The sequence below is a fragment of the Hylobates moloch genome, unplaced genomic scaffold, assembly GCF_009828535.3.
Source record: "Hylobates moloch isolate HMO894 unplaced genomic scaffold, HMol_V3 SCAFFOLD_16, whole genome shotgun sequence".
In the NCBI taxonomy this organism is placed as follows: Eukaryota; Metazoa; Chordata; class Mammalia; order Primates; family Hylobatidae; genus Hylobates; species Hylobates moloch.
The window spans coordinates 19,453,491-19,465,000 of NW_026652291.1; the positions used below are offsets into that span (position 1 = coordinate 19,453,491).

General features: G+C 35.7%; 1 long non-coding RNA gene across 1 annotated transcript in view; it reads right to left on the bottom strand.

Moving 5' to 3' along the window:
• The window catches only part of LOC116485185 (uncharacterized), a 50,901-nt gene extending 44,769 nt beyond the window's left edge, over positions 1-6,132 (bottom strand). The window contains exon 1 of the long non-coding RNA XR_004252810.2: positions 6,054-6,132. This is a non-coding gene — a long non-coding RNA (uncharacterized LOC116485185). The remainder of the gene's footprint in view (positions 1-6,053) is intronic.
• Positions 6,133-11,510: the final 5,378 nt, after the last annotated feature.

Below are 11,510 nucleotides of genomic sequence, written 5' to 3' on the forward strand. Positions count from 1 at the left end.
AATGTACAAAAATCACAAGCATTCTTGTACACCAATCACAGACAAACAGAGAGCCAAATCATGAGTGAACTCCCATTCACAATTGCTTCAAACAGAATCAAATACTTAGGAATCCAACTTACAAGGGATGTGAAGGACCTCTTCAAGGAGAACTACAAACCACTGCTCAATGAAATAAAAGAGGATACAAACAAATGGAAGAACATTCCATGCTCATGGGTTGGAAGAATCAATATCGTGAAAATGGCCATACTGCCCAAGGTAATTTAGAGATTCAATCCCACCCCCATCAAGCTACCAATGACTTTCTTCACAGAATTGGAAAAAACTACTTTAAAGTTCATGTGGAACCAAAAAAGAGCCCGCATCGCCAAGTCAATCCTAAGCCAAAAGAACAAAGCTGGAGGCATCACACTATCTGACTTCAAACTATACTACAAGGCTACAGTAACCAAAACAGCATGGTACTGGTACCACAACAGAGACATAGATCAATGGAACAGAACAGAGCCCTCAGAAATAATGCCGCATATCTACAACTATCTGATCTTTGACAAACCTGACAAAAACAAGCAATGGGGAAAGGATTCCCTATTTAATAAATGGTGCTGGGAAAACTGGCTAGCCATATGTAGAAAGCTGAAACTGGATCCCTTCCTTACACCTTATACAAAAATTAATTCAAGATGGATTAAAGACTTACATGTTAGACCTAAAACCATAAAAACCCTAGAAGAAAGCCTAGGCAATACCATTCAGGACATAGGAGTGGGCAAGGACTTCATGTCTAAAACACCAAAAGCAATGGCAACAAAAGCCAAAATTGACAAATGGGATCTAATTAAACTAAAGAGCTTCTGCACAGCAAAAGAAACTACCATCAGAGTGAACAGGCAACCTACAGAATGGGAGAAAATTTTTGCAACCTACTTATCTGACAAAGGGCTAATATCCAGAATCTACAATGAACTCAAACAAATTTACAAGAAAAAAACAAACAACCCCATCAAAAAGTGGGCAAAGGACATGAACAGACACTTCTCAAAAGAAGATGTTTATGCAGCCAAAAAACACATGAAAAAATGCTCATCATCACTGGCCATCAGAGAAATGCAAATCAAAACCACAGTGAGATACCATCTCACACCAGTTAGAATGGCCATCATTAAAAAGTCAGGAAACAACAGGTGCTGGAGAGGATATGGAGAAATAGGAACACTTTTACACTGTTGGTGGGACTGTAAACTAGTTCAACCATTGTGGAAGTCAGTGTGGCGATTCCTCAGGGATCTAGAACTAGAAATACCATTTGACCCAGCCATCCCATTACTGGGTATATACCCAAAGGACCATAAATCATGCTGCTATAAAGACACATGCACACGTATGTTTATTGCAGCACTATTCACAATAGCAAAGAGTTGGAACCAACCCAAATGTCCAACAACAATAGACTGGATTAAGAAAATGTGGCACATATACACCATGGAATACTATGCAGCCATAAAAAAATGATGAGTTCATGTCCTTTGTGGGGACATGGATGAAACTGTAAAACATCATTCTCAGTAAACTATTGCAAGGACAAAAAACCAACACCGCATGTTCTCACTCATAGGTGGGAATTGAACAATGAGAACTCATGGACACAGGAAGGGGAACATCACACTCCCGGGACTGTTGTGGGTTGGGGGGAGCGGGGAGGGACAGCATTAGGAGATATACCTAATGCTAAATGACAAGTTAATGGGTGCAGCAAACCAACAGGGCACATGGATACATATGTAACAAACCTGCACATTGTGCACATGTACCCTAAAACCTAAAGTATAAGAATAAAAAAAAATAATAAAAAATAAAAATAAAAAGAGCCTGATGGAGATCAGGAAACTGCTCCCACAGACACACAGTGGCATGAGGCCACTGGGGTTGTAGGCCCCTGGGGTTCTGTAATGAATTACAATGCAGCCATGGCTGATTGACAGAGATAAGCACACCTGGACTGCTTTCCAGAATGGCTGTGCTAGTTTATCCTTCCAATAGGTCTAGAAAAGGGCTGTTGCTTCCTCTTATCCTTGTCTACAGCATTGGTCATATTATCACATTTTCTAAGTTTTCTTAATGTGATGTCGTAGCTTATTTCATTTTGAATTTCTTACAAACAAATCTCTTCATGCTGGGCATGGTGGCTCACGCCTGTAATCCCACCACCTTGGGAGGCCAAGGTGGGTGGATCATGAGGTCAGGAGATCGAGACCATCCTGGCTAACATGGTGAAACCCCGTCTCTACTAAAAATACAAAAATTAGCTGGGTGTGGTTGTGGGCGCCTGTGGTCCCAGCTACTCAGGAGGCTGAGGCAGGAGAATGGTGTGAACCCAGGAGGTGGAGGGTTGCAGTGAACTGAGATCGCACCACTGTACTCCAGCCTGGGCGACAGAGCTAGACTCCCTCTCAAAAAAGAAAAGAAAAAAGTCTCTTCATATATGTGTTAACCATCTGGATTTCCCCTACTTTCAAAGGCCTATTTATGTCCTTTGTATATACTTTTTTCTTTAGATTGTTTGTGTTTTATTAGATTTGCAGGACTTCCTCAAATATTCTAGATATGAAATCCTTGAAAGTTTTAGGCATTGCAGATCTCTTTTGCTAGTCTGTCACTTGTCTGTCCACATTATCTAAGGATGTCCATGGACTATTTAATTAATTTTGATATAATTCAACTTATCAATTCTCAGCCTTCATATGTTTGTGTTTTTTTTTAATTTAATCTTTTAAAAGCAATGATTCTCTAAACAAAGATTTCAAAGGTTTTATTCTATTGGCTTTCAACCTATATTTTTTCTTTTAGCTTTCTCTTTTCATACTTACAATTTTAGTACATTTAGAGTTTACTTTAAAATATGTTGTATAACTTTTCATTGGTGTTTATAAATACAATTTCTCTAAAAATTATGACTCTAAGATAATATAGCTAATTAAAAAACCAATATATTAGGTATAAACACTCAACTCAGCACATTTGTCTCTAAAGTTGTCATGTTGGGGTACCTGTTATATCTACAAATGTTTAAAACCCCTCTGGAACTGCTCCTTCAGAATTTCCTTCAGTGATTACATAACTTCTTTAAGAATATGCTTAATTGTGAAAAATTGAATCTGTATTTTGAAAATCACTCAAAATAAAGTGGTTGATTAAGGTCAGGAAAAAAAAAACACAATGAGGTATCTCATTACAGAGATAAACATTTGGAAGAATTGGAAAATGATGTGGGGAAACAGAACCTCTAATATTGATGGAGAATACATAAGTAAACATTTCACTGAGCCTATTTGGTAATATACACCAATAACTTAAATGGTTCTATCTTTAAATCCAGAAGCTCCATTTCAACAATTCTATTCTTCATGAATATTTACACATGTGCACAATCATATGAATATGTAAGAAGGTTTATTGTGATACTGTCTCATCATTCTGAAATATTGGAAATGACCCAAGTGTCCTTCGAAAGGAGAACTGTATGTTATGTATCCATAGAATAGTCATAATATGAAATACGATGCAGGTATAAAAAAAAGTCTTTATGCATTGACATTAAAACATCTCCACATCATTTTTGTTGTATATCAAACCGAGTCTCCTAACACACATATTATGATCCTATTTACATCTAAAAAATAAATGTTTTGTGTAAATTGTACACATGTAAATGCATAGAAAGACTTGATCAGCGGATATCTCTTGGGAGGAGATTGAATAAGGAAAAGAAAATGGAGAAGATTCCATATTTATGACTTTCAATATAGTTTGAATATTTTATAATGCAAAATATATCTATTTTACTATAAAAAGACAAAAATAAATCTATTTTAAAAAACATTTCCGCATTTTGAAGCCAGGACCACAAAACTCTGCTTTGAAGTGAAAATACTGAAATTTTTAATAACTTAAATACCCTTTGGTTCATACCATTTCTCCTTGCCAGGAAGCAGTAACATGGCTGTGATCATTATGTAAATTATGTAAATTAAATATATGATACAAAATATGTAACAAAGACAACATTTTTAACGTGATTGCTACTAATGTCTTATAGTCTACTTTGCAACACATAGCGTTTCACTTGAAACCATTCCAAGATTCCATGACTATATTAAATTTAATTGTAACTTTAAATTTTTGAAAGTGAGAAGAGTAATCCGTTGATTGTTCCTATTTCCCCTCTGTACTAGGTTTTTAAATTCTTGATCAATTGTGTTAGACACCACCTTGGGTTTGTCCTCCCCTTCCTCAGCAAAGCAATCCAGTAATGAGACTAAATTTAGGAGCACTTCCTTTCATTCTAGCCTTCCTTGGCTTGGTTTCACATCAGTGGCTCCATTATGCACTCCTACGGACCTGTAAAATAACTTCTTTCTTTGCTTTGGAATTATTTGACTCTCCTGCATTAAATAGCCATCCTCCTAGGCTAATTCAAAGTATATCTAAGATAAAATTCAACCTTAAAAAATAAAGCACTTACATGGACATCTCAGGATTAAAGAAAAACATCACTAAGTTGACTTGGCATATAATGTTTCTATGACTGCAAAAGCAGAAGGAAGAATTTCATCAAGACCCAGTGTGAGTAACAACAAAATAATACGATTGTGGTGAGCCTTAGCCCAACGGCGACATCCAGGAAACTGACAGAGCCGAGGCAGCTCCTAGGATGTCAACGCAAAGGTTGACAGAGCCTGCCAAGGAACCAGATGCTGATGTCAGACAGAGACAGGAAAAATGGACCACAGTTTGTTATCTGTTTCCTGTGATTAGAATCAGCATCACCCGTCACTCTCTTTTTCAGATTAATTAATAAAGTCTGGTGTGAAGAATTTCAATAAAATATTTGTTCAAAAGGGAGAAAAGAAACATCTGCTTTAGAATTGTTTTCCCCTTTAGTCAGAGTCTGTAAAATGTGTGTATGTTGGTTTTTTTCTGTGCCTACATTTGGTGGACATTAAAACAACGTTTAAGCACAGTAAAATGTAGTATTGTTTACCTCCTATTTTAGAAGATACTCTTCTCAATATTGGTGCCAGTGTCACCATTTAATATATATTTTTTACCTTTTCCTTCTCTCTCTCTTTCTTTTTTCTTTCTTTTCTCTCTCCTTCCTTCCTTTCCTTCCTTTCCTTCCTTTCCTTCCTTCCCTTCCCCTTCCTTCCTTCCTTCCTTCCTTCCTTCCTTCCTTCCTTCCTTCCTTCCTTCCTTCCTTTTCTTTCTTCTACAAAGCAGATCTTTATGTCTTGGATATTTTCTTTAAGAAGTAAAACTGGCCAGGCGCGGTGGCTCACGCCTGTAATCCCAGCACTTTGGGAGGCCGAGGCGGGCGGATCACGAGGTCAGGAGATCGAGACCATCCTGGTTAACACAGTGAAACCCCATCTCTACTAAAAATATTACAAATTAGCCAGGCATGGTGGCAGGCACCTGTAGTCCCAGCTACTCGGGAGGCTGAGCCAGGAGAATGGCGTGAACCCGGGAGGCGGAGCTTGCAGTGAGCAGAGATGGCACCATGGCACTCCAGCCTGGGCAACAGAGCGAGACTGTCTCAAAAAAAATAAAATAATAATAATAATAATTAGAAGTAAAACTCTGTATTAAGACCAATCACACCTTTCATGGCAGCAAGCTCAAATGAAACCATGGTAAACTGTGAAAACCAGAGGTGTCTGTGACCTAAAACAATTTTTTAACCTCTTAAATGCAAGAGCTATGCGAAGAATGCGGGTTTTCTTTTCCCTCCAACCTCTTGCATGACAGTTACTCGTTGATTAGAAAAAACACAGTATGGCCAAATGCTAGTACAAATTGTAATCAAGTTTAGAGTTTGTAAATTAAAAACCTATTACATAATAGAAAAGTTTCCTCTTTTCTGTAGAAACATGAAAGCAACACATACTTGAATAATGATTTACAGTCTAGCTGTACATGTGTACGTGTATACTACCTTATTTAGTCTTTACAACAAAATTGAGAGATGCAGAAACTGGATATCATAGACTTACCCAAAGGCAAACAGCAAAAAAGTCATGGAACTCAACTTCTGGATTTTCTTTTCCAGTTCCAGGACTCTTTCAGTTACACTACCAAAGCTTCAGACAAAAAAAAAAAAAAAAAAAAGCACCTATTAGAGAAAAAAATACATGAAAGATGTATACAAATATTGGTACAACTTTTCAAAAGGATGGGTCAAATACAGTTCTTTCTTAAGGAAGAAGAATTAAATGAATAGACAAACACACATTATTCCAACCGGCAGTTTCATTATCTCCTTTTTCCCCATGTGCTTTAAAGGATGTGTCAGACTGCATTAGGATTATTTAAACAAGGATGTGTCATTTGAGTCACTAATATTAGATTACTTTGTCATCCATCATCTCATAGGTTTTACAATCCTATTTTCATAAAAAGAGAGTAACCGATGCACTCAAGTTCAGTTAGGAGTAGCAGAGCCAGTACACAATTAAGGCATTCTTTATCTGAGTCCATTCACTGACTATCTCTTCCTCTATCTTAGTTATCTCTATTTATCTCTAGTCATCTACTTATCTATCAAAATATAATTCACTACAATATCCTTTTCTGGGAAAATTATATACACATTCTTCCACCACCTCTATGAGGGTGCACACAGACAATACCTCAATGACACGGTCTAGAGAGGTGGCCTCTGAGGACGTCTTACCTGTGGCATTTTAAGATGGATGCCTGTGCTTTCTTAGTCAATAGTTAAAGACAGAAAAATAAACCAATTACGTATGAAATTGAGAATACCGATTATTTACTATTAACATATACACAAATTTAGCTTATTTTAAAGGAGAGGTCATCATATACTTTTCTGAGAAAGGAGCACTCTCTCCAGATAGTTAAAATATTTAGAAACATGATTTCTCAGTGAGAGTATTATTTATGCTTTGAAGATCTGCCCTGAAGCCATTTTGAAATCTGCTTATCAATCTTTTAAATGCAACTGAAATCTTCTGTCTGCTTCTCATGAGAGTCCGTAGAGCAATTAAGGAACTTGTAGAACATTTTTTCCTAATCCTGAGTCATGCTCCTTTTTAAGTGGAGAGGGCTCTATATATGAAGAAGCTTCAGGATAGACTATTCCATATCTAAAGTAAAATCAGAGAGGGCTAGAAGGTTTCTTTCACAGCTGTTGAAGATAAGGCTAAGAAACTATATCCAGTGCCTAAGACAGAATCGCATCCACCATGAGTGATAACAGAATTTACCTGAAAATTTAAAGGTTGAGGACTAACCTGTAACCACTAGAATTACTTTTTTTTTTAATCTAGTGGTTTATTTACCTAAATTATTTTGTTAAGTAAATTACGAAATGTGTAAAGCATAAAACTATAAGGTGCTCTTTAATTTTAGTGATATTATAATAAATTTAAAGATATCTTAAATTTACCCTATATGAGTAAGATATAAGATGAGATTCATCAACTGATGACAACAACATAGTTGTATTTACAACTGGCAACACATATTCAGGCACTTTGAAAATTTCTGGCCATATATGCTATGTACACTGTGAACAAGGAATCCAAGTGACAAAACTGGGGCAAATATAACACTTCGATCAGCTGATAATGACTTTATATGCAATATTGTTATTTCACAAGTAGCTCAGTGACTTTGCATAGCATTTAGTTTCAATAACCAGGTTTGATATTTAACTGAAGGATTTCATTTATTTTTTTTCTTTAACATTGGCCTTTCTGAATATTTATTTTAATCTTACTTCTCTATTATTGTATCTTTCTTAGTCTGCTCAGGACTCCATGGACTGGGTGGCAGGTTAGAAGCTAGAAATCGGGTGCCAGCATTGTTGGTTTCTTGCCAGAAGTGCCTTCTTGCTATGTTCTCACATGGCAAAGAGAGAAAGAGACAGCAAGCACCCTGTCACTTTTTTTATGAAGGCCACCAATCCCATCGTTGGAGATTGAGGACATTAATTTCTACTCTCATGACCTCATTTAAATCCAGTAGTCTCCCAAAGACCCCATCTTCAAATACCGTGACACTGGGGGTTAGGGGTGGTTACAGACTGCAGATTTATGTCCTCTCAAAAGTCATGTGTAGAAACCTAATTATGAATGTGATGGTATTTGGAGGTGGGTTCTTTGAGAGATGATGAGATCTGGAGGGCAGAACATTCATGAATGGGATTAGTACTCTTATGAAAGGGATTCCCGAAAAGTCCCTCACTCCTTCTGCCAGGTGAGGACACAGGGGAAAGACAATCATTTACGAAAAACAAAACGGGCCCTCACCAGACATTGAATCTGCTGGCACCTTGATCTTGTATTTCCCAGCCTCCAGAACTATCATAAATCAATTTCTGTTGCTTATAAGCCAGCTAATCTATGATATTTTGCTATAGCAGCCTGAGCTGTCTAAGATAGATCTCAACATATGCATTTTGGAGAGAAACAATTCAGTCCATAGCATTTCATCCTGGACTCCAAAATTCATGTCCTGTGTCATTCTCATATCCGAAATACATCCTTTTCATTCCAATAGTCCTTTAAAAGTATGTTAACAATTCTGAACATTTATAGCAATGATTTTATGATATGTGGTCATAAAATATTATACTAAAAATCATGATTAAGTATATGGAATTAATTTCTATGTTGCCACTTAAATACAAAAATATACAGAATTATTCACATATTTTTAAATAATTTGAAATCAGTAGAAATGTGTTTAGCATCCCTACCTATGATAAGGCTAAGAAGCTGATGAGCATGAGCAAACATAACATCTTGCATATTAAAGCAATGAACTGGTAATATGATTATGCCAATGCTAGACATATTTAGTTCACACACATTTACAACTAAACCAATATTGGAAACAACCTAAATATAAAATAATTGGGCTTTATACCTTCCTAGGAATATCTATTACGATTGCCAAACTATACTTCTGCAGAATTTTAATTATTTAAAATCAAGCACAATATGCGGCGTTATGTCTTTACATGTTTGAACACAGAACATGTGAGTGTCGTAATTTTACATGTGTGTATGTGATCTACTTAAGAATAACTGTTTTTTAAATTTAGTACCATTAACCTTCAGCAACATTGGAGTGAGGGGCACTAACTCCGTAAGCAGTTAAAAACCTGTGTATAAATCTTGACTCCCCGAAAACTTAACTACTAATAACCCACTGTTGGCTGGCAGCCTTACTGATAACACAAACAGTCAATTAACACATATTTTGTATGTTACATGCATTACTTACTGGAATTCCTTTAAATTTTTTAAAATAAATTAACTTTTTTTTCCCTTCTCTATACATACACAAACATATGTACACACACACACACCCCCTACTGGGTTTGTCGTTCTCTAGAGAACCCTAATACGCTATCTTTCAGAGAAAAGCAAGTGCTAAACTATTTATGTACCAAAACTCAATCCCTGATACCTGGTCTAAAATAAAGAAAATATTTGAAATTATAACTTTCAGAAAATACAAGATAACGCCTAAATAATTTGCCACTAGAAACAAGGAAAATATGTTCTCTGCAGACGTGATCGGCCGAGGGCTTAATCCCAAAAAAACTCCAATTATGCTTCCATTGATATTTTGTTTCCTATAAAAGAAAAATAACGAATAAATAGAAACTGAAAAATATTTTGTTCTGGGGCAATCCTTTTCTTACAGTTTCCATCATAGGTATGATTATCTATCTGTGAAAGATAAGGACCCATCTTGGTGAAATTTCTTACGAAGTTGGCAACTTTATGTTTTATCTTTTCCTGTTTGGTTTATCTTTCCCATTTCCTATAATATACATCATATTTTTTTCTGGCTGTGCACTTAACAGGCTTCCCAAGTTTAATTTTTGTCTAGTGGGAGCAGTATGTTTTCTTGGTTTTGAGGTTGACACTCTTATTGGATACTGACCATATGTTTTTGCAATATATATTATACCAAGTTCCTGTTTTCTCAGTGCATATTTTTATATGTAGGGTTAACTAGAGTAAAATAAACAGATTAAATTATATTTCAGTCATAGCCTGGATTAATTTTCACTTAAATTTACTTCAAACTAAATGTTTCATCCCTATTCATCTTTATTCATTCAACTGTATCCCATGGATGCTCGCCATTTAAACACCTGGTAGTTTTCCCTTCTTGGCAGATTCTTGGACTCGTCCTAGCTTTTCAAATGTTTTAGTAGAATTAAGAACATTATTATTCTCAAAGGTGAGGAGGGCTTGGGGGAAATTTTAATGTAACTTATTTTCATTGCCAAAGATATGCTATGGGTTTAAGAGGTAAATTTCATAGCTACAACCCCTCCACTCTGGGTTCCATACTTGTTATGAATGTAAATCTTCACAGTGCCTTTGTGAGGACTTAGAAGGTGGAAGTGTCATAGAGTTAACAGAAAGCATCAATAAATAGCAGTGGCTTCAATGTCTGAATAATGCTTTCACTATAAACTAAGAAGTTTGGAACACCCAAAAATATAATTCATGTAACACAACATTAACATTGCATTTTACTTTACTTGTGTACACCCTGAATACATAGTTTAATAACTTAAAAATTGTGAGTTGTATTCATATGTTATTTCCACAAAAAGTGACAGTATTTTGATAATTTTCCCTTCCCAATCCATGTTAATTTCTATCTGACTATGCTGTACTTTAGCATAGTATGATCAGATAGACCATGCTATGTTTGGTAAAACTATTTTGTACAATTTAACAATTCATTCAATAAATTCTACTGCTAATCTGCAGTAATGATAGATTATTATCAATAACAATGATGGGTACAAAAACAGTAGTTAGAAAGAATGAAGGAGATTTAGTATTTGACAGCACAACGGACTGACTATAGTCAATAATAATTTAATTGTACCTGTTAAAATAACTAAAATCATATAATTGGATTGTTTGTAACACAAAGGATAAATGTATGAGGTGATGGATACCCCATTTGCCATGATGTGATTATTACACATTATATGCCTGTATCAAAATATCTCATATACCCCATCAATAATACACCGACTATTTAGCCACAAAAATTAAAAATTAAAAAGATCAATAGTAATGGGAAAAAAAAACTACCAGCCTTCTCTCTGCATCACTGCAGTGACGTGTCCTACATTCTAACAGAGCAGAATCCCCTATTAGAGGTAGGTTTTGCCGCAATCTAGATTATTTTTTTCTGGATAAAGATTTCACACCAAACAGAAAAAGACAAGAACAAATCACAACAGGTTTTGCAAACAGCTCCTGCAACCACAAATGTAATATGTTCAGTGTGGAAAGCACTGTTAATGATGCATACATTTTCTCAACCACATCCACAAGTTAATCAAAACCACTGTCAATGGAATTATTTTTGCAAATAAAGATCATACATATGTACACACACACACGTGACAAACAGTAGATGTAACACTCTGTAATACTGTA